This window comes from Pogona vitticeps, chromosome 4, assembly GCF_051106095.1.
Source record: "Pogona vitticeps strain Pit_001003342236 chromosome 4, PviZW2.1, whole genome shotgun sequence".
Lineage (NCBI taxonomy): Eukaryota > Metazoa > Chordata > Lepidosauria > Squamata > Agamidae > Pogona > Pogona vitticeps.
Window position 1 is genome coordinate 188,938,238 of NC_135786.1, and position 18,766 is coordinate 188,957,003.

Here is an 18,766-nt window from a genome sequence, read left to right on the forward strand (position 1 = left end):
ATCCTGTGACGAGGTGCTGGTAACATAAATCAGACATGACAGTTTTGGAATGCCACAATGGCTCTAAATTTAAGGCTCTAAAGCAAAGCTATTGGTGAGCAAAAAATTTCAATACAGTATAATAATTAACCATTTCTATGCAACAATTTCAACTTATAGTTCAGTGGGCTGGCATGCCTAGCTATGGACTCAGGGACTAGTAGGTTAAATCCCACTGTGCCTCTAAAGAGAGGAGCCGGCTGAGATCACATGGAAAGTATTGGGCTGATGGGATTACATGCTCTGCCACTTGTATACCTTGGGTGACCTACAGTATGTGACCTCAGGAGTTACTTTGTCATTGATGGGATGGGATGTATGCTCACTTGGAAGCACATACCGTAAGTACATACTTTAAGTTCAGCGGACGGATTCCCAAGTAAAGGTGTATACCACTATTATGGGAGCCATTGATGGCAGATGATGTTTCATAACAATGTAAGGTCTGAGACTAGAGCTCCTTTATCCACCATTTTTAAAGGCAGAAGCCTTATTCAGTTTTAAGGTAAGCATATATATTCCATTTGTGAATACTGGAACATACTACCCCTGTTCCTTGTGCCATTATTGACTGTTTATAGAGGATAACATATTTTAACCCTGAAGGCTCTACATATGAACTAATTTCTCTTCCCATCTTTCTTTTCCTGTATTCTGGCTTACATGTAGAGCCGCCATGATATCAGCTGAGCATTAGCATTCTATCATAAATGTGGAGTATAGTAATCTTTAAGATACTAAAAAGGGCTTGCTGGACCAAATAATTAACAAAATTTAAGTGATCTAGAGGGAAGTAATTCCATTTGTTATTGTGAAGGATTGGAACTTTCACCCATTTTGCACTTGACTCTTAGGTATATGAAATGGATGCCTCTTCATTTGTTACAGATGCTGTTCAGAGTGGGAGTGAAGAAGTGTATTGGATGCTCAGTTCCAGAAAAATAAAAAATTAGAAAGATTCAGTTTCAAAATCTCCTGGGGCTAAAAGCAGAATGGAATGCAGTTTGCCTTAGAAATCCATATATTTGTGAGGCTTGTAATGTGTTTTCAGTAAGGAAATGTGCACACAACCCTTCCCTATGGTTCAAAAATGTGCATGACTGAAACTATATAATCTGAAGAATGTCACAAGCATTATTCAGTCCATATGAAAAATGTGTAAATTACAAAAAAATGTGTACAAAGGGCAAACTTGAAAAATCCACACCAAATAACATACTCATTCTATGAGTAGAAAAATCGTCATCGTCGTTTAGTCGTTTAGTCATGTCCGACTCTTTGTGACCCCATGGACCAGAGCACACCAGGCCCTCCTATCTTCCACTGCCTCCCGGAATTGTGTCAAATTCATGTTGGTTGCTTCGCAGACACTGTCCAGCCATCTCATCTTCGGTCATCCCCTTCTCCTCTTGCCATCGCACTTTCCTAACATCAAGGTTTTCTCCAAGGAGTCTTCTCTTCTCATGAGATGGCCAAAGTACTGGAGCCTCAGCTTCAGGATCTGTCCTTCCAGTGAGCACTCAGGGTTGATTTCCTTTAGAATTGATAGGTTTGTTCTCCTTGCAGTCCAGTGGATTCTCACTTCAAAACAGAAGTGTCTCAGTCTGGTATCTGAATGGAATGGAATAAAAATGTCAGTTGGAAATTGAGAAATGCAAAGAGATTTCATAATGCTAGTTCATAACAAGAAAGTTAAAAGTTTATCCAAAAATTTGTTCATTTGAAGGAGGAAATGAGGTGCTCATGGCTGGAGCAAAGATTTAGCCTGGAAATCTGGCAATTAAGGAGAAACTGAAACTTAACAAAGGGTTAAATCCAACATTGTGCGACCATGATATTGCTAGTCTAATAGGACTTCGTCCAGTTTTTTGTACCTAAGTAATCCCAGTTTGACAGTCCTTTGGAGCAGATTTTGAAGGCTTGTCAACACAACAATTGGAAGGAAAATTGTTGCTTTTCTAATTTTTAGGAAATTGAATGTGAAGGATGTGGATGTGAATAAGAGGGATGTGTTTTATGTGTCATGTGCTATGTTTTCATGTTATGAATGCTATGTTCTTGTGTGTTTTATCATTATTTGTACTGGAGATGGCATTTAATTTCATTGTAAACTACAATGACAATAAAGTAAATTCTATTATCTTCGTTGTTTCTGACATAACTGTTTCCAACAATAGTAGGGCACTACTGCATGCTGCCCAAGACTCTACTGTCCTTCTAACTGACTAAAATGGAGGGAAGAATGTGAAATTTGGAGGGAGAAACAGAAGATGGGGAAGTGGTCAGGAGGATAAAGTTAATCAAGCTTCAAAGATAATACAAGTTTACTAATATAAAGAATATAAAATTCATTACTTTTACTTGGGTAAAATTTGGTGGTAGGTACACGGCCTTTGCAGTGGCCAGAGGATTGGAAAAGATCAGTCTACATCCCAATCCCAAAGAAGGGCAGTGCCAACTACTGTACAATTGCACTCATTTCACATGCTAGCAAGGTTATGCTCAAAATCCTACAAGGTAGGCTTCAGCAGTATGAGGACCAAGAAATCCCAGAAGTACAAGCTGGATTTCAAAGGGGCAGAGGAACTAGAGACCAAATTGCTAACATGCGCTGGATTATGGAGAAAGCCAGAGAGTTCCAGAAAAACATCTACTTCTGCTTCATTGACTATGCAAAAGCCTTTGACTGTGTCGACCACAGCAAACTATGGCAAGTCCTTAAAGAAATGGGAGTGCCTGACCACCTTATCTACTTCCTGAGAAATCTATATGCTGGATAGGAAGCAACAGTTAGAACTGGATATAGAACAACTGATTGGTTCAAAATTGGGAAAGGAGTGCAACAAGCCTGTATATTATCTCCCTGCTTATTTAACTTGTATGCAGAATACATCATGCGAAAGGCCGGACTGGATGAATCCAAAGCCAGAATTAAGATTGCTGGAAGAAATATCAACAACCTCCGATATGCAGATGATACCACTCTGATGGCAGAAAGTGAGGTGGAATTAAAGAACCTCTTAATGAGGGTGAAAGAGGACAGCGCAAAAAATGGTCTGAAGCTCAACATCAAAAAAACTGGTTCCCTCACCTCCTGGCAAATAGAAGGGGAAGAGATGGAGGCAGTGACAAATTTTAATTTCTTGGGCTCCATGATAACTGCAGATGGTGACAGCAGCTGCGAAATTAAAAGACACCTGCTTCTTGGGAGGAAAGTGATGACAAACCTAGACAGACAGAATCTTAAAAAGCAGAGACATCACCTTGCCGACAAAGGTCCGCATAGTCAATTCCATGGTTTTTTCAGTAGTGATGTATGGAAGTGAGAGCTGGGCCATAAATAAGACTGACTGCCAAAGAATTGATGCTTTTCAATTGTGGTGCTGGAGGAGACTTTTGAGAGTCCCCTGGACTGCAAAGAGAACAAACCTATCCATTTTGAAAGAAATCAACCCTGAGTGCTCAGTGGAGGGACAGATCCTGAAGCTGAGACTCCAATACTTTGGCCATCTCTTGAGAAGAGACGACTCCCTGGAAAAGCCCCTGATGTTGGGAAAGAGTGAAGGCAAGAGGAGAAGGGGACGACAGAGGGCGAGATGGCTGGACAGTGTCACTGAAGCTATCAACATGAATTTGACTGAACTCTGGGAAGCAGTGGAAGACAGGAGGGCCTGGTGTGCTCTGGTCCATGGGGTCACGAAGAGTCGGAGACAACTTAACAACTAAACAACAACACAAGGCCTTTGCAGAGGAGTTGGTCCCTTGATTAACTTTGATGGATAGTGCTACCATATACTTTGGCCACTTCAGATACTGGGTGTTGGTTAATTAACTTGATGCATCAAAAAACAACAACTAATGGCTTCATGCAAAGGAGCTTGATGAGGAGACCTGTGAGGACTTAAAGGACTAAATCATGTCTAATCTCCACCTAAACCTGGGCATCAGCCAACTAAATCAACTACGGGCCAAAGGCAAAACATGATGACTGCACTTCTGTATGGAAAACTACAAGTGTGATGGTAGCTTTTATAATCTACTATAATACTGAGGTGTGGAAGGCAATGGAAAATTACCACATTATATGTTCCTAGTATTCTTTAAGATGTAAAGTGGTGCTTTTCCGGTGTGGTGTAGTGGATAGACTGACAGACTTGGACTCTGGAATATCCCTGCTCAGCCATGGAAACTCAATGAGGGAATCAAATTGTTAAACAATTCCTTAAATATCTCACTTATCTTGGAAGCCCTATGAATCTTTATAAATTGGTTCTGACTTGACAGTGCAAAGTACTCTTGAACACTTCTGCCAAATCTTGGACAGTAGATTGGTCTACTAAGCCTCAGAACCTACCTGTAATGAGAGAGGTCTGGTCTACCCACAGCTCACTTAAGTCACTCATCTGTTTGCTTGTCACTGTCACTGAGGTAGACCTTGGATCTCTTCTTCACTGAGGTAGATCCCACATCTGCTGCCTCAGGAAGGCTTAGTATGCTAACCAGTTTACTCTGTACTTCCCCAAGATCTGGTCCACTGTCATTTTTTTCTATAATGGTGGACCAAGTTGCTGGGTCAGTCCTAGTTCCGGATGCTTTCGATGAGGTAGCAGAGAAATTTTGTCTTTAAATTTAGTCTTCATTATATGTTCTAAAACCTCAGTTGCCTCATCCTGCTTATAGCCCTGGGATGATCATTGGAGTGTGTGAAATTAATCAGCCAGGATCCACCTACATAGATACTGGGCATGTCATGTTTTATTTGGGCAGTAATAATGCACAGCACAATTATAGTTTTGAAGTCACAATAACAAATGATTTAAGTTCAGCCATTACAAGCTTAGTTTCATACTTAAACCACGTAATGCTTATGCAATGAAAAAGAAATCCCTATGACATCAGTATCATGCAAGTATGTGCCCTCACTGCTAATAAAAATAAAGCATAGAAATATCCTGTGAAGAGCTCAGAATGACTGTAAAACATATGGAGACACAAGGTCTGAATTTCATAATGGGGGATTTTAATTAGGGAAAGACGGGGAAAGTACCTTGTGGAGATTTTGTTGGAAAATATAAACTTGGAACAGAAAATTAGTGTGGAGAATGAATAATACATTCTCTTGGAGAAAAGAAAAATTTTCAGTCTCCCAGATCACATTCAAATTCTATCAATAAGACATAGAATGCTGTTGTTTAGCTGAGTAAGTCACACTTGAGTAGGCCCATTGAATCAGTTGAATTTGGTGAGTCAACTCATTAGTAAGTTCCACTGATTCAAATGGGCCTGCTCTAGTTGTCTTACTATTCTAAACTATGTCCAACTAGAATAGGTCCTCTTGAATCAATTGAACCTATGTAGGAGTTGACTTACCAAATCCTATTAAGTTGATGGACCTACTCTAGTGTGATTTACTACACTATTTGTTAAGAAAGGCATTCATGATGGTATCAGTAAACATGCTTGATCATTTAGCTCAAATGTAAATGCTATATGCCCTAAACTAACAAAGATCTCAGTAGATATGACTAACAACCTGAAAGTAGAAGGGGGGGGGGGAAGATGAAGACATTAGTGTTAAAAAAGAAAGACAAAAATATAGCATTTAAACCAAAGTAGGGAAGCCAAAATAAAATGTCGTTGTGCAGAATGGAAAATAATGCAGTGCCAAAGAACCTTTGAAACTAACTAAAACAACCAGAAAAATCTGCAGTAGCTGAACATGCCCTAAAACAAGCTGGACATGAAATTCCATTTCAAAATACTGAAATACTGGACAACACCAGCAATCACTACGTCAGACTGCACAGGGAAGCCATTGAAATCCACAAGCACCAGCATAACTTCAACAGAAAAGAGGAAAGTTTGAAACTCAACAAACCTTGGCTCTCAGCTCTCAAAAATACAGCGTGCAAAAGGTCAACGAACTCTACCCAGCCACAAAGACCGGGGATCACTACACACAAAAGACCAGCTAATGACACCCATCAATCACAGTGACAGGTAATCTCTTCTCCTTATCACAACAATACACCCACAACAAGACACACTAATCACCCATCTCCAGAAAAGAACAAAAGCCTATCTCACAGACATAAATACTCCACTCCAAAGCAAACTACACCAGAGCACAGAGTGCTGTCCTCTGAAGATGCCGCCCACAGAGACTGGCGAAACGTTAGGAAGAACAACCTTCAGAACATGACCAATAAGCCCGAAAAACCCACAACAATAACAACCTTTGGAACTGCTTTGTATGCACTGCAACATCATTATTTAGAGCAGGGGTGTCCAACCTTTTACCTTCCCTGGGCCACATTAGAAGATGAAAATTTGGTTTGGGCTGCACATACATTTGGTCTGGGCCGCATGGGGGGGGGCAGCCCTAGCCATCCTCCGCAGCCCCGCTCCAAGCGCGCTTACCGGCAGCTGCGATCTCAGACAGCAGAGGCTGCCAGCTTTGACTCCGGTGGCTTTATGGGGCGGGAGGGGGTCCACCTATTGACGGTTACGGTGCAATGCAGTCACACAGCCCCCCTGTCCCCTCCCCTCCCACTCCTTCCTTCCTTTCCATTCCCCCCCTCTACTGTTGTGACATGCCCCAGCCACATTCCGGCCGCAAGCGCCGGCAGTGTAACTTGAAACTTTGGAATTTCTTTAAAAATAAAAAATTGTGCTGGGCTGCATTACGAGCTGACCTGGGCCGCATGTGGCCCTCGGGCCGCGGGTTGGACAAGCCTGATTTAGAGCCATCCATAGGCATAGCTGTGATGATGTTCTACCTTTGGTGGGGCAGGAATGAGGAGGAGGAGGCAGAGGAAGAAAATGAAAGATGGGTTTATAAAAATAAGTTTCTGAAAGGAAGAGGGACAGTATAAGGCCAGCATCCTGAAAACTCTGTGACAGATTGCTGGAGATTTTGTTGCTTCTTCACACAATATATCAGTATGAATATCAGTGCCCTTTTGTAAGAAAACCTTCTTGCTTGGATGCACACTTGCAAAGTGGCAGTGATCCTATTTGAACACATATAATGTGACCCAGTGCACTGAGGTGGGGAATTCTGCAATTGAGTTAAGCATGTATTTACAGTTTAGTTCCGGCCCTTCTTTATATATTACTTTTCACCCACAGGAGTTTGACAAATGTTTATGATTCTTTAACAGCACATATTTACCAACATTCACAAAACAATTGCCTTTTTGTGCTTAGTATGAATACAGAGAAACAAAAATGCAGGTGAAGAGATGAGAACAGATGGTGCTTGGAGGGGAAAAAAGCACGTTTCCCTAGATCTTGAGCCAGTATTCCTGGATGTTTTATATTGCCGCTGAGTGTAGTAACTGCAGACCTTCACGCTGCACAGATGGAAGTGTGAGTTTTGAGGGCTATTGAGCATGTGGATTTTCCCAGAGTGTCACAATTACAGAAACATCTGTGCTAAATAACTTCAATCTGATCCACTGTAGAAATTGGCAATGTTCAATAACCCTCAATATCCCTTTCCCCCTGAGGTGAGATGACTTGGTGGTTGCACATTGGGCTGCTTCATAAGCCATGTGAACAGCATTAATTCAGGCCTTACACAAAGGGTTCTCTTGTGGTCTGTTACCTGCAAAACCCATATGCCTTTTTCCTTCATTGATTTACACACTGATTTTATTTCAAATGTGCATCACACCTGCATCTTCCATGGCCTTGACATCTGGCAATTTTACAAGGATAAGAACTGGAATAAAGCTTCTCTTGAACTTCTTTGTGTTTTTTATCTGTATGTGTGCATGCAACCCAAATCCACTCCCATTCATTCAAGTGCAGAGCTGGAAGGGACCTTATGGATCCTTGAGTCCAGCCCCTGTCAAGGAGGTACAGTGGGGAATCCAATTCCCAGCCTCTGGCTGTACAGAGGTGGAGGTGTGCTACCTTGAATTCTCTGTGTAAGTGCCCTGCTTAAAATGCCTTCCACATACTTCGACAGCATCCCAGTTCAATTAATTAGGGGGAAAGATGAAGTTTTTGAAAAACAGATATTTTTCCCCCAAGGGGAGAAACTCTTGTGGGGTAGGCAGTTGATTCCTTGTGTGTGCCTTAGCTATCAAGTAGCTGAAATGTATGTGTTGTTGTCAGCTGAAGAACGAACACATATAGCAAGTGATCAGAACCAGTTCATGGGGAGTGGACAGCTAGTCAGATGGGCCTGAGTGTGTTTTTGCCATCTTCCCCAAACCTATTTTTAAATTGCTACTCTTAGAACCATTTCTTTAGGCTCACTTTGTACAAGGCCAAACAAATAAAAACAAAAGGTAATGTATTTATTATTTATTTATTGAATTTATACCCTGCACCATCTGGCAACCAGGCCACTCTGGGTGGCTAACAATACAGTGGTGCCTCGATTAACGAGCGCACCGTACAACGACAAAATCGCATAGCGATCCCTTTTTTGGGGATCGCTAATGTGATCGCTCAACGATGATTAGATAGGGCGAAACTCGCTTTGGGAAGATCGGTAAGCGTTTCGCTTACCGATCTTCGCAAAATGAAGCCCCGACAATCAGCTGTTCGGCAGCCAAAATGGCCACCGGAAGCCCCGAAATGGCCGCGTGCAGCGTTTTCGCGTTCTCCCCTCGCTTAACAAGGGCACGAAAACGGCTGCCGGCCATAGGAAGCATCACAGAACGTTGAGTTTTCGGCCCATTTGGAACGCATTAAACAATGTTTAATGCGTTCCAATGGGTTTTTTTATCCATTCAGCGATGTTTTGCTATAGCGAAGGTTAATCCGGAACGGATTAACCTCGCTATGCGAGGCACCATTGTATGTGCAACAATATTAAAACACATTTAAAAATAAATTAAAGCATAACCAAATAGGGTAAATTAAAACAGGTGGCAATCAAGGTGGTAAAAAGGGTGATGGGGAGGATGGCAATAAGGATGATAAAAGGGAGGCTGAGATCTTAATGCTCCGGGAAAGCCTGATGGAAGAGCCAGGTCTTCAATGCTCGTTTGAACCCATCCACTGAGGGTGCCAGGCAGATCTCAATGGGAATGTTGTTCTATAGATGGGAGGTGACTGCCGAAAAGGCCCAGTTTCTTTCCCTCTGGGCCTCCTTTGAGGTCAAGGCCCTCAGCTGCCCTGCCAGTGAAGAATGGGTATTATGGACAGATCTGGCTGGGAGCAGGCATTTTGATAGGTACCGAGGTCCTAAACCATTTAGAGCTTTGAATGTTATCATCCTAACCTTGAAGGTGATACAGAAATGAACTGATAGCCAATGAAGGGCGGGCAGAGTGGGGAAAATGTGCTAGAATTTCTTCACCCCAGTTATTAATCTGGGTGTCAAATATTGGACCAGTTGAAGTCTCCACATCAGCCTCAAGGGTAGCCCCACGTAGAGAGCAATGAAGTAGTCTATTCTTGAGATTATGAAGGCATGAATCAGCATCGTGAGTGCCCCCACATCTAGATAGGGATGCAGCTGGGCAATTCTCCAAAGATGGAAATGGGCTGCCCAGACCATAGATGCCACCTGGGTTTCCATGGTGAGATCCGGGTCCAGGCAGATGCCCAAGCTGCAAACCTCACTCTTCATGGGCAGAGTCACTCCTCCAAAGGAGAGGGAGTTTCCCAACCCACTGATGCCAGTGCCTCCCATGTGCAAGATTTCCATCTTGTCCAGATTCAGTCTCATTCCATTTGCCCCCATCCACTCCAGAACGGTCCCCAAGCAGCATTCAAGGGTTGGAACAGCCTCCAGTGCAGTTGAAAAAAAGGAGAGGTAGAGCTGGGTGTCATCAGCATACTGATGACACCATGCCCCACAACTCCAGATCACCCACCCAGGGGCCTCATATAGATATTAAACAGCATTGGTGAGATGATAGACCCCTGCGGAATCCAACAGTTGAGAATCCACAGGGTAGAAGTCATCTCACCAAGCTGCACTCTTTGGGGATGGTCCTCCAAGAAGGAACGGAGCCACACCAAAGTGAGGCCACCAATTCCCAACTTGGAGAGCTGCCCCAGGAGGATACTGTGGTTGATGGTATCAAAGGCCACTGAGATATCGAGGAGGACCAACAAGGACATATTGCCCTTGTCGGCCTCCCTCAGCAGGTCATCCTGCAGGGTGACCAATGCTGTTTCCATACCATGCCACGGCCTGAAGCCTGACTGGAAGAGATCAAAGGCATCAGTTTACTCCAGGAGGGACTGGAGCTGATTGGCCACCACCCTCTTGACCACTTTACTCAAGAAAGAAACATTGGTGACGGGCCTATAATTCCCCATTTTGTCCGCTGCCAAATTAGTTTTTTTTCTAATGGGCCTAATTAGTGTCTCCTTGAGGGCAGGGGGAACCATGCCCTCCTGGAGAGACCCAGTAATTATTGTTGTGGCCCATTCTGTTGTTACCAGCTTGGCTGCTCTGATGATCCAGGCTGGACAGGGGTCTAAAGAGGAGGTGGTGGCACAACAGCGTGCAAGCACCCTGTCCACCTCATTGGACGTCACAGGTTGGAAGCAAGTTAACCTCACAGCACAAGACGATGCACTGGACATCTTACTCGATCTACTGCCTGTAAAAAGTGATCAAGGTCCCGGTGAATGGCCTCTATTTTAGATTTTTTAAATGCCACAAATTGGTCACAGGAAATAGTAGAGGGAGGCCGATCACTGTGGCCAACTCTGGATAGATTGCATACAGAGACGGAGGCTGGGTAGGCTGGTTACCTAGGTTCGAACAGGTGGCAGCAGAGTTAGAACAGGGGACAGCTTTCAAACATCTGTCTGGTGTTCTTCTACATTTGATCGCTACTGCGCCAACACCATATCTCTCCCTGCCCGTAATTACCCGTATATATGAAGCACCCTCACTGGACTAACAGGCTTCCCACTCCATTGTAGGAAGAGGAGGGAGGGAGGAAAAACCTTGCACCTGGCCATTAGAACCCAAGATCAGAACCTAGTGCTGAACCTGGGATCTCCTAAAATGGCCAATGCTCCCTCCAGCACCATATCTCCCCCTCCCTGTCACCATTGATACTCCCTGTCACCATTGATACTCCATTACACCCACACATTATCAACTCTCCAGGCTGATCAGCAATCACTAGGCCTTAATTCTACCTATGGGGGAAGCAAAAGAGAGTGAGAGAGAGAAGAAAAAAGGGAATTTTCACCACACTTAATCCCTAAACTAAAGAAAAAGGTAATCAACAGCTAAAGTTGGACATCCAACCTCTGCTTGAAAACCTCCAGTGAAGGAGAGTCAACCACCATCTGTGTTTAGTTAATTCTGTTATCAAATAGCTGTCAGAAATTCTTTGAAACATTTAGTTTATCTCTTTTCTCCATGAATTTGAATTTAAATTGGGTCTTAACATTTAGATCTGCAGAAAATAAGCCAGTTCCATCTTCCACAAGACAGCCCAACTTTTCTAGAAGTTAACCTAACCCCCTCCATCATTTCTCATAGGGCTTGGTTTCTAGACCTTTTACCATCTTGGTTGCCATCCTCTAGACATATTCCAGATTCATCGACACACTTTTTAAAGGTGAGGAGCAGAACTGGAAACTGTCAGAGCTGAGGTCTGACCAAGGCAGAAAAGAGTGGGCACTTTTTCTTTTCTTTTCTTTTCTTTTCTTTTCTTTTCTTTTCTTTCTTTCTTTCTTTCTTTCTTTCTTTCTTTCTTTCTTTCTTTCTTTCTTTCTTTCTTTCTTTCTTTCTTTCTTTCTTTCTTTCTTTCTTTCGAGTCTCCCTCCAGTTTCTTCTCTGTACATCTCCTCTATAACAAAGTGCTTAGAAAACCTGAAAACAAGGGAGTAAGTTTTAGGGGTTTCTATAATTTGCAAATCTCTTTCCTCTTGCACTGTTCATGAATTGACTTATTAACAAGAAAAAAAGTAAATTTTATTTTAAAAACCAATTAAAAACATGGTTGTTCACTCAGGCCTTCCCTCCAGCCAATTCTTGACTTTCTTTCCATATTTTCTCTATTTTTATTTATTGTAGCTGTTCTTCGTACTATTTATGTATTTGTTGTGTTATATTGTTTTATTTTATATTGTAAGCCGCCTAGAGTGGTCTATTCATCCAGATAGGCGGGATATAAATCAAATAAATAAATAAATAAATAAATAGATAATAATAATAATAATAATAATAATAATAATAATAATAATAATAATAATAATAATAATAATAATAATAATAATAATAATAATAATAATAATAATAATAATAATAATAATATTGTTTGCATAATAAGGATGTAATGAATGCTTACATATTTTCTCATGCTAAATAAAAAGATTAATATTAGCAGCAAGATTCAAGACCAGCTTTTTCCCCCCTGTCATCATTAGTATTACCCTCAAATACTTTTTCATCTGCAAAAACACTCATATTTTGGATGAAAAAAATATTTTCAATATCATGCATAAAACCTTGTTGTATACAAAAATAACCCCTCATGATTTTTAAAACAAAGTTCTAAAAGAATGAAGGAGCATAGTAAATCGCATAATCTCATCTATTGTTTTTTTAAATCATTTTTACCTGTATAAAAAAATAAACAAAGGTTTTGTGGCTGTTGGCGAATAACCGTTTCCAAAGACCAAATATGAGATGGACTGACTCTCTAGAGAAAGTCACTAGCTTGGGTTACAAGAGCTGAGCAGGGCAGTTGAGGACAGAACATTTTGAAGATCACTCATAGGGTCACATAAGCAACAACAACACAATCACAACAAAGTGCTTCTTACTCTGTAAGAGGTCAGTATGAGGCTGTTGCACTCTGCCAGTATGCAAACCAAATATTTATATTACGGTAATTTTATTTATTGCATTTCTATGCCACCTTTCTCTCTAATCCTAACACATGCAAGTGCCTCATTTTTCATTGTACAATCACCCCTCTGGAGGTATGAAGCCCTCCAGGTTTCTCTCCTTCAATGGAATGCCATCCATCTGTTGATATTTGACCCTCATCAGCACCAAGCAACATAGCCAATCCCCAAGGATGCCTGAGATCACAGTTCAACAACATTTAACAGAACACAGGTTTCTACCAGCAGTCTCCCTGAGACCAGGTCATCCTTTATATGAAGCGGTGTAGAAATTTCCATAGTTTAGTTTTATTTTTATCTGGATGAAGCTTTTGCAGTTCATCTCTTCAGGAATATCATTTCATGCAAACTCAGAAACTGTACAGTGTCTCACACCATGGACCAGAATATGAGTGAAAGACAAAACATGATTCTGCTAGATATGTTTTGAACACTCAGATGTGCACCAATACACGAGATCTCTTATATTACACCCTAGTCTTCTTTGTACATAACAGTCCTGAGAAGAGAAATGAGTATGCAAAATTTCTTACAAAGTTAAGGAAGTACTAGTTAAAAGTTGATAAGCAAGGAAAAGGCTGCAAGATAACAAGGAAAGAAATTTCCTTTTCTTCTCCCCACAGCTAGTTAGCACCTTCCTGAAGGCACCCAACACACTGAATTTCCTGAGTTTATTTGCCAAGTGTAACAGCACTGAGTGACGCCATGCTTATTTCCCCATAGCAACAAACTCCTCGGTCTAAGTGAAATTATTCCCATATTGTCAACTGGAGAACATCCCACATAACTCTAAACAGCACACAATGTTTCATTCAATGTAATCATCTTCATATTTTTTTTAAAAAAATGTTTTGTACTGAAGGCAAGTATTTATACCAAGTGCAAAGGATGGCATGATGACAGCTGGGTGTTTGAAATTCTTTGCAAAATTCCACAAATCTGTCCTCTCAACTGACTTTATGTTCCACTTGAAACAGCTGTGAATTTTAATGGCATACTTAAATTAAAAACATACTGATAAGTAACACATAGAAATTTGATAACTAAGAACAGAAAATATGTTGCATGCTATGTGACACATTCTGGGTGCCTTTGATGTTCATCTGAAAGTGTTAAATAAGTGCTAGAAAACAAGTATATAGCTAGAGTAATCTTGTGAGGAAACATTTTCAACATATTTCAAAATACCTAGTTCCATATAGAACTAGGTATTTTGTATTTGACAAAAAAAATTGGTAAAATAATTTACCTTAGGAAGACGGTATTAGTAAATTAAAGCACTATATCCAGACATTTGAACTGCTACCAGCTGTGAGATGAAATCAGGCCATAAATCTGATGTTATTTTTGTTTATGCTGACTACCATTATGAATGTACCATAACAAGCCTTTGACCAGCAGAACTCTTGCTGATTGGTTATTAAGGAGCACAGTGCTTCTTAGAGCATGATTCTGCTTCAGAAACCCATCACATAGCCCCCACATTGTTTCCATAGAAAAGGTACTTATTTTGCCATTAGTTCCCCAGCAGTGGCAGATTCAATGGAAGGGATGGGATATGCATCCAAACCCCTAGAACCAGCCCACCCTGACAAAAAGACATAATATTAAATTAGTTATGTGGCACTAAGTCAGAACCCAACTTATAGTGACTCTAATAGAGCTTTGAAGGTAAGAGAGATATTTAAGGAATGGTTTTACTAGTTCTATTCCCTCAGGGAGTGTCCATGGGCAAAGGGGTATTTGAACGCTGGTCTCCTCCTACTCTGTCACTCTATCCACTACACCTCACAAGGCACCTTAATATGAAATATAGTCCATCCATATGCATAGATGTCCACAACTGTAGAATATTTTGTAAGATTATAAAGCTAATGAAAATCCAGTGCACAATTTAATCACCGTATATAGAGGGATCAATCAGACTATTTCTGAACTATATCACTTTGTTCACTCATTAATCTATTCCATCCCATTCAAGTGTTAATTTGTTAATGCAAAATTTGTTAATATTAATTTGAATATGTGAATTTAAATGAAAGTTCCCTCTGGAATGGTGCGTCTGGAGAGATCCTGCTGGGAATCCAGAGAGGATGGTAGACAGGGCTAAGGGTGAGCCTTTAAGCAGGCTGCCCTTGCCTGCACAGTCCTCTTCCCCGGCCTTTGACTGCTTGGAAGAGGCTCGCTGAGGTTTGGCTTTTGCCGCTCGACCCAACCAGTGGTTTTTGCAAGCTTTCGAGGAACCCCAGGGTTTTTGGGGCAAACTTTATTAGGAACCTTGACAGTATTGCCAAGACTGTTGTATTAAAAATTATAATTTAATAATAGAAACAAATGAATGAAAATAAGTAAATAAATACTGATTGAGGTAGGGGCATAAGGGTGCTTTTGGGGGGTCCTGGAGCCCACCCCCACCCCCATGCCATCTCTAAGGTGCTTTGGGAGAGAAAAAAGCCCAAGCCCCCTTTTTTCTTTAAAAATAAATAAATAAATAACTGAACACTCTGGTCCATTGAATGTATCTACATCAGTTAAACATTGAAGGGAACCCACAGCTTCAGTGCAGTGAGCTGAGGAGGCACCAGCTGAGACAGCGAGTGAGTAAGCACAACAGGAAGGTAGCAGTGTGCCAGGTGGGGTAGTCCCGGTCATGCCACAAGCTAAGGTGGCGGTTCCACGTGAGTTATCTGTCACACTGGGCACAACACATGTAGGCTATTGGCCATGAGGTGTCTGGGGTCAGGCAATGTCATTCTGTCTACAGGTGCCTTTGAGTCAATCAGGTGCAAGGAGCTCAGTGTCAAGAACATAACAACATTGTCAGGCGTGGCCTCTCAGTCATGCACGAGACTCAGCTCAGATCGGTCAGCCAGTAGACATATTCCAAATACTAGTTACAATTTAGTGCCTCAGGAGGCACTCCCCAAAGGTGATCAGTCATTGCCGCTTGGTGACCATCTCCTTCCTGCCACTATTGAAACAAATTGAAAAGAAGAGTATGTTGATGTTTTTGAGTTACTGAATAGAAAGTATGAAGAAAAGAAGAAAGATAAAGAGGATGAGAGGGAAAAGGCGAAGGTGCACAGGCACAGGCCCGAAAGGTGCTGAACCAATTGGTTGCCAGGATTCTTTATTTATGCTGGAATCATAGTTAGAGCCTAGCCCAAAAGGGCCTTCTCTCTAATCCAATAATGGACTTGATATACAAGGCGTATGTGGATTTCCCAGTGCATGTGTGGCTTTCTTATCATGAAGTCTTCCGTAGGAGAGTAGTGCTGCACCCTAATATGCACTGGGACATGCCACATTATGGGCTTTGGCTCCAATACATGGCCCCTGCATGGCCGATCCTGGGGGAAATGTTTGATAGTGGACACCTAGTGAAGTCAGCCAGGCTCTTCCCACTCTTGGGTGGGACAGTCAGTTCAACCCCATTTGGTATGTTAGGAATCCAATGCCTGTGGATCTTGTAACAGACGGCCCTGCAGGTTTTGTCACCAATGCACCACAAGTGGGGGACCCCCTACGGCAGCCACGTGTTTGAAAGGTAGAGCAGGGGGAGCAAGGGCAAGGGACAGCAGAAGCACAAGGAAGCTGCCTCCAGGTTCTGGTAATCCTCCAAAAGGACCCCAGCCCAATTAAGGTTCAAGTTTTACAAAGGTGACTGCAAAACTACCCAGATAGGGTGGCAGCCAAGTATTTGCTGGAAGGGTTTAAGTGGGGATTTCAGATTCCAGCCATGGGGGATAAGGTGGCCACCTTGACCAAAAATTTGAGATCAGTAGTGGGTCAGGAAACTATTGTTAGGGGAAAACTGGTAAAGCAGTGGTGGAATGCAAAGTGTTGGGTCCATTTCCTACCCCACAAGTGCCACATTTAAGGGTATCCCTACTTGGAGTAGTGCCAAAAAAGGTTCCAGATGAATTTAGACTGATCCACTACCTGTCCTTCCCACAGGGGATTCAGTTAACGATAGGATCCCTCAGGAGCTATGCAGTGTCCATTATACATCGTTTGACACTGCAGTTCATATGGTACATGCTGCAGGATGGGGGTGGAGTTAGGGAAATCTGACATTAAGTCAGCTTTTAGGCTTTTACCCATACATCCAGAAGACTTTCCATTATTGGGTTTTGTTTTTGATGGAAAGTTTTCTATGGCTAGGGCACTCCCAATGGGATGCTCTATATCATGTTCAGTGTATTTCCTTTTTGGAGTGGGCCCTCAGGTGTACAGCAGGGTTAGCACAGGTAGTCCATTATTTAGATTTTTTTTTTATTTTGTGGCAGACAGGACACCTCCCAGTGCCAGTGCCTTATGAATGTCTTTTGGGAGCTCACTCAGGAGTTAGGTGTTCCTTTGGCGGAAGGAAAAACAGAAGGGCCATGTCCAGTTCTGACTTTTTTTGGGATAGAGTTAGATACTGTTAGACAGTTAGCAAGGTAATGGATTTGACTCAGCAACTTAAGGCCATGCTAGCACAACACACGATTACTTTAAGGGAGCTGCAGGTTCTGGTCGGACATTTGAAGTTTGCATGTAAAGTCGTGGCTCCGGGCAGAGCCTTTTTGCAAAGGCTTTGTGACACTATGAAAGACCTCAATAAACCTTATCACAGACATCGTATTTCACCAGGCACGAAGCAGGATTTATTAGTTTGGTTGAGCTTTTTAGAGGGGTTCAATGATGTCTTATTTTGGAGAGTGGAACTGAGATTGGGAGCCAACTTTCTACAAACATGCGTCAGGAGCCCTGGGGTTTGGCATATATTACTGAGGTTGGTGGTATGCAGGGAGTTTGCCATTGAGTTGGCAAGCAGAGGCATTACAAAGGACCTTAAGGTTTTACAGCTCTTTCCAATAGTGGGTGTGGTATGGTTATGGGCTGAGTCTTGGGCTAACTCAGTGGTGACCTTCTGGTGTGACAACTAAGCAGTAGTGCACATAGGTAATTCACTCACATCTAGATCACAGAGAGTAATAGCCCTTGTTAGAGCTCTCACATTACACTGCTTACAATTCAATACAGTTTTTCATGCCAGACATGTCCCTGGGATTGACAGTGCTCTGGCTGATGCCCTGACCCATCAACAGATCAACCTGTTTGGCAATCATACCTAGGATGGTATGGAGGGCCAGATGTGACCCTAGGTGCATTGACAAGGCCCAGAAGGGAGTTAACAGGGACATTAGGAGGGCCATTAGGTCTCAAAGGGGTTCAGTTATTTGGCATCCTGATATTATTTAGTTGCCCTGAGTTATATAGAGAAGATGGGGTCTAGGGCTGATCTAAGGCTAGATTTATTTTTTGGTGACTTGCAAGGGGGCCTTAGGGCTGAAATTTTTGGCTTGGTGGGGGGCTTGGGGCCTACCGTGTAGCCCCATGCCATAGCAGGTAGTGCAAAGCAGGATAGGAGCAGGGGATTTACAGGGGATATATCCAGAGGGGGCTAGACACCCCTCCTCTCAGAATTGCAGGAAGAGAGGTTCTGCTGAGGGGAGGGGAAAATAGGTCCCAAGGCTAGGCTTTAGGCCGGCCTATGGTGCATATGGCCGAGAGAGTGCTGGAATGGAGAAGAGCGCCCCTTTTGACATAGGATTCCGCTGGGAAAAGGTCAGGACCAATCAAGTAAGATTGACAATGGTCTCAGATCTGTTTTGCACTATGGCAGTCCCCCCTTAAAATTTAGGAAAATTAAAGCGTTAATAAGTTAATAAAGTTGTGGCCCTAGTTAACCCACTTTATTGTGTCTTGTCTCATTATTCCGGGCTGGGCGGGTAATGTTCATACAAACGTTTTTCTTAATTTTGGGTAATGTTTTGATCTTTTCTTAAACTGGAGGTAATATGATTAAAAAGGTATTTAAAAATATATACTA

General features: G+C 42.2%; 2 long non-coding RNA genes across 2 annotated transcripts in view; both read right to left on the bottom strand.

The window, feature by feature from the left end:
- LOC144589313 (uncharacterized) overlaps positions 1–18,766 on the bottom strand; it is a 225,269-nt gene that overhangs the window by 55,732 nt on the left and 150,771 nt on the right. The window lies entirely within an intron of this gene.
- The window catches only part of LOC144589312 (uncharacterized), an 80,378-nt gene continuing 73,314 nt past the window's right edge, over positions 11,703–18,766 (bottom strand). Inside the window, exon 2 of the long non-coding RNA XR_013545366.1 lies at positions 11,703–11,848. This is a non-coding gene — a long non-coding RNA (uncharacterized LOC144589312). The remainder of the gene's footprint in view (positions 11,849–18,766) is intronic.